The following is a 5,607-nucleotide window of genomic DNA, read 5'->3' as shown; positions in this document are numbered from 1 at the left end:
ACAAACCTGTCTCTTCTCAGAAGGACAGATAATAGGACCAAGAAAAAGGGAAGATGGCTTCGGGGCAAATGACCAGGGCTTACATATTCAGGTTAGGGCGCCCTCAGGTGCCTTGTGGTGTAGGACAGGGCCAGGGGTGAGAAGAAGGGATGGGGAGCAGGCATTGCCCATGCTACCACTTTCTGGCACGAAACTCCAAAAAGTCCTAGAATTCTAAATTCCACTCCAGCCTTCCAAGTCACGAGGAAGGGATGCTTGTCAAGGAAGAAGAGATTGAACATATTTTAGATCGAAGCTTCCTAATGACCTTTGCATATCTGGCCATGTGGGATATGCATTCCTGCCCCAGACCCACAAAGTCAGGGATGAGGGGATTAGGGCCAAGCAGAAACAGAGCTGGAAATACTGAGTTTTATGTGACATCCCTTGATTTATAAATGTGGACAAATAATTCAATCCCCACCGCCATCATCATCACATCAGCAATACGGGGTGAGCGGGAGGGAAACCAAGCATGTTCACGGGCTGGACTGTGGGCGGCGAGCCTGAAACCTCTGCAGCAGTGTGACTGATGCAGCCTGACCCGCGCAGAACCTCCCAAGCAGTACGCTCAGCTCTCCAGGTCTACTTTCTTATGTAACTGGCACAGTGACCCTGAGACAGGTATTCCTGACCCATTCTGCAGTTAGAGGAACTGAGACTTGGAGAGTCTGAGTAACTGCTCTCAAACCATAAAGCTCATGAGTAGTGGTGACAGAATTTGGACCACATCTTCCAACTCCATTAAGTCCAGCTTCCTCTTACAGCATGACGGTTTCAGCCAGTGTTTACAAGCCTCTGAGATCCCGACACTGAGCTGGGCACATTTTCAGCGTTTTGTGGGTGAGGGGGTTGTGGCTCTGTGTTGTCAGGCAGAGCTGGAGCCTGTTGGAACCGAGGTCTGACTTTTCCAGAGCCGGAGTTTTGACATGAGAAGGAAAAAGCCCAAACATCAAGACGTCTGTTGGAAAGCATCTGCCCTCAGCTAAAAGCAGAGGAGCAACAGAGAGAGCCTTTTCTCGGCTGCCATATGCATGAGTTAGAGCCGAAAGAAGTTGCAATCTGTGCTCAGAGGTGGGGGTGGGGAGTCTCACCCAGTTCCTTAAATTAATCAGTATAAAAAGAATCCACTATGGAAATCACAATGTTAAAACCAAAACCTGCACAGACCCCATTAGTCTGGAGGTGGTGGGTACACCTGCCCGCCGTAGCCAGGAATATGGGTGCTTACAAGCAGGTGATTCTGTCCAGGTAAAAGAGGTGTGATGAGACGGGGAGGCTGTGTGTGCGACACAGCCCAGGGAGTGCAGACAGCAGGCCCGGCCCCCGTGAGGTCTCGGAGGCGTCAGACCAGCCCACCGCGATGCATCTGGTCTGAAGGTCGGCCAGGGTGAGTAAGGCCCGCGGCATCTGCGCGCTCCGTGCTGGCCACTCTCTAGCTGGCCGGCACCCACGACCCCACTCAGTCCTCGTGAGAGCTCTATAGGACAGTGACTGCGGATGCAGTTTCTGGGGAGGGAACAGGCCTAGAGGTGAAGCGGCCAAAGGTCACACAGCTGATAACTGACAAACCAGGGTCGGAGCTCAGAACCTGCAGTCCGAAGGTCTGGTCTCTTGACCACTGGGGATATGCCTGCTCCTGTCAGGATATGCCCAACAGGCAGACTGTCAGATCTGTCTTCACGGACCAATCCATTCCTGAAACGTACTCTATCATCTGAAAAAAGGGGCCAACAACCCGGAAGGTTAAATGTTTATGCTTCTTGGGAGGATTACATGAGATAAAATGTGAACAATACTGAATGTGGCATCTGGTACAACAAACGCAGTCCAGCCTCAGTTCTCTCCAATCTCATCCAAGGCTCTGCCTTCCTCTGCAGCTCCACCTCCCACCATTCCTCCCACTCCCCCCCGAGCCAGCCTCAAGGAGCCACCCACAGCTCTCCACACAGGCTCTGCCCTCACCCCTACCTTTGGAGATCCTGTTCAAGGCAACTTCCTCCTTGAAGTCCCCCAGAGGAGTTAGGCACACGTCCCCCCCACCCCCCAACTCCCAGCCCATGCAGGGTAACTCTTCACAGACCCCTCTGGGCTTCCACAGTCTGCTGTCCAGACCTCCGTTTCGGCACTTTCTTTGGGTGTAATTACATGTTTACAGATCTGTTTCCCATAACAGCTAATCTGAGATCCAATATGCGTTAAACAAAAACAGGCAGAGGAACTGAAGACGGATACACCGCTAATTCTAGAGGAGTTTCAGAGCACTGGGGATGTCCAGCTTCCTAGCACGCATCCTCAGTCACTCAGTTGTTTCCAAGTCTTTGCAACCTCCCTGCATTGTAGCCTGCCAGGCTCCTGTGTCCATGAGATTCTCTCGACAAGAATACTGGGGTGGGTTGCCATTTCCTCCTTCACAAGCTTTCTATGCATACACCAAAAACCCAGTTGGCATGATAGAAGGTTTACCCAGCCCTTCCAGGAGACACTGCATTGAGTGCCATCAGATCAGATCAGTCGCTCAGTCATGTCCGACTCTTCGTGACCCCATGAATCGCAGCACACCAGGCCTCCCTGTCCATCACCAACTCCCGGAGTTCACTCAGACTCACATCCATCGAGTCGGTGATGCCATCCAGCCATCTCATCCTCTGTTGTCCCCTTCTCCTCCTGCCCCCAATCCCTCCCAGCATCAGAGTCTTTTCCAATGAGTCAACTCTTCGCATGAGGTGGCCAAAGTACTGGAGTTTCAGCTTTAGCATCATTCCGTCCAAAGAAATCCCAGGGCTGATCTCCTTCAGAATGGACTGGTTGGATCTCCTTGCAGTCCGAGGGACTCTCAAGAGTCTTCTCCAACACCACAGTTCAAAAGCATCAATTCTTTGGCGCTCAGCCTTCTTCACAGTCCAACTCTCACATCCATACATGACCACAGGAAAAACCATAGCCTTGACTAGACGAACCTTTGTTAGCAAAGTAATGTCTCTGCTTTTGAATATGCCATCTAGGTTGGTCATAACTTTCCTTCCAAAGAGTAAGCGTCTTTTAATTTCATGGCTGCAGTCACCATCTGTAGTGATTTTGGAGCCCAGAAAAATAAAGTCTGACACTGTTTCCACTGTTTCCCCATCTATTTCCCATGAAGTGGTGGGACCGGATGCCATGATCTTCGTTTTCTGAATGTTGAGCTTTAAGCCCTAGAATGTGAAGTCAAGTGGGCCTTAGAAAGCATCACTACGAACAAAGCTAGTGGAGGTGATGGAATTCCAGTTGAGCTATTCCAAATCCCGAAAGATGATGCTGTGAAAGTGCTGTACTTACTATGCCGGCAAATTTGGAAAACTCAGCAGTGGCCACAGGACTGGAAAAGGTCAGTTTTGGAATTCCAATCCCAAAGAAAGGCAATGCCAAAGAATGCTCAAACTACCGCACAATTGCACTCATCTCACACGCTAGTAAAGTAATGCTCAAAATTCTCCAAGCCAGGCTTCAGCAATGTGTCAACCATGAACTTCCTGATGTTCAAGCTGGTTTTAGAAAAGGCAGAGGAACCAGAGATCGAGTGCCATAAAAAAATCCAAATAATCCTTTTGACCCAGAAGTTCCAGGAAGACTTGCTAAGGAAACAGTTGGGAAAATAAGAAAAAATGTTTTATACCCAGAACCACCTCTGGGTTCTGATGGCAAAATCAAACAAACAAAATAAGCAAACAGTGTGAGTGTCCAACCACAGCAGGGTGGCCAAGTCACCTACGGTAATACTGATGCCTGTTTGCTGACTATACTCACCAAGCACCAGCCGCTTCACTGCACCATTTCATCCTCACACACAACCTGGCGAGGCCGACAGCATGTTATTCCCGTGGCTGTCAGGGTGATGGGAACACCTCCCAGGACTGAGCGCCCTGGGGCTTGCACACTTCTCAGCTGCCTGGACACGATCACAGTTACTGCTCACAGCAGCATGTGAGACAGCTGCTCTTCACAACCTCCCTTTACCAACAAGACACTGAGGCTTGGAGGTGTTAAGAACGTGTTCATGGCCACGCCACACCCCTGCTAAGTCCATGGTCTCACCCCTGAGGCTCCAGCTGTTGTTCCCCGGGTCACTCAGCAGCTGACAGCAGAAGATGGCTGGGGGGACAGGAGCACCTGTTTGAGACCACGGGCTTTCTACCAGGAGCTGTTCCTCCGGCCGTGGACCGCAAACCCCCTCTGTTATGGGTTGAATTACATCCCTCCCAAGATGCTGAAGTCCTGACCCCCAGGACCGGTGAGGGTAACCTTTGCAGATAGATTACTGGCAGATGATCAAGTTAAGATAGGTCGGCAGGGTGCCCCCTAATCCAACAGGACTGTGTCCTTAGGAAGAGAGGACATTTGGACACAGATACAGGCATGCAGAGAACAAAAATGATGTGAAAACAGAGAGGAAAGTGATCTACGTGCAAAGGCAAGCCCGAGGCTACCAGGAGAGACGGCAAAACAGGGCCTCCCTCCAAGCCTCATAGGAACTAACCCCACTGACACCACAGCTTCAGACTTTGAACCTCTAGAACTATGACAGAGTAAAGTTGTCTCGCTCAGGTCACCTAGCGTGTTCCTCTGTTACAGCAGCCGCAGGTTGTTAGTCACTGATCAAATGATGAGGCATCTAGGAAAATGGTGAAGACAAAGGCCAGGTACCTGATTGCAGCTACAGGTAATCACACCGTCACACCCAGGCGCCTGAAGGCAAACACACCAGTGAAACTAAGATGCTTTCCAGTCTTTCTTTGTTGTTCTACATTTTCCCAATTGTACCCAGAAAGTTTGCATTACTCATAAATTTATACAACTGGCTTAAAAATATATGTATTTGAACTAGGAGAATCTGGAAGTATATAAGAATCCTTGTTATGGGCTGAATTATGTTTCTCCCTAATTTATGTGTTGAAGGTCTAACCCTAACCCTTAGAACATGGCTGTATTTATGATAGGACCTTTAAAAAGGTAATTACGTTGAAAATGAGTTGTTAGGATGGCTTCTACTCCAATATGACTGGTGTCCTTATAGGAAGAGATTAGGGCAAAGAGAGAGTGAGAGAGGGAGGAACACCAGATGCATGCACCCATAGAGATGACCATGTGAACACACAGCAAGAAGGTGGCCATCTGCAAGCCAAGGAGAGACCCTCAGATTAAAAAGAAACCCACGAGCACCTTGTCCTTGGACTTCCAGTCTCCAGGACTGTGAGAAAATAAATTCTTGCACTTTAAGCTCCTCAAGCGTGCTATTTTGTTACAACAGTCCTAGCAAACCAATCATTGTGGTTTAGTCACTAAGTCATGTCAGACTTTGCAACGCCAGGGACTGTAGCCCTCCAGGGTCCTCTATCCCTGGGATTTCCCAGGCAAGAATACTGGTATGGGTTGTCATTTCCTTCTCCAGGGGGTCTTCTCAACCCAAGGAACCAAAAGAGGATAAGCATTCCCACTGCACCCAACGTTACCAGCTGGAGTTGAGAAAGAGGCAGGGTGTGCCCAGTGGGCAGGGCACAGCTGAGTCGCTCACCCAGGCAGTTGTGTCCG

At 49.7% G+C, this 5,607-nt stretch overlaps 1 protein-coding gene across 1 annotated transcript in view; it reads right to left on the bottom strand.

Annotated features, from left to right (window-relative positions):
• The window catches only part of SCUBE1 (signal peptide, CUB domain, EGF-like 1), a 131,624-nt gene that overhangs the window by 103,902 nt on the left and 22,115 nt on the right, over positions 1-5,607 (bottom strand). The gene's annotated exons all lie outside the window — the stretch shown is intronic.

Source organism: Bison bison, unplaced genomic scaffold (assembly GCF_000754665.1).
Source record: "Bison bison bison isolate TAMUID 2011002044 unplaced genomic scaffold, Bison_UMD1.0 scf7180017864184, whole genome shotgun sequence".
In the NCBI taxonomy this organism is placed as follows: Eukaryota; Metazoa; Chordata; class Mammalia; order Artiodactyla; family Bovidae; genus Bison; species Bison bison.
The sequence above is the reverse complement of the archived record's forward strand: the minus strand, read 5'-3'. Positions and strand labels throughout refer to the sequence as shown.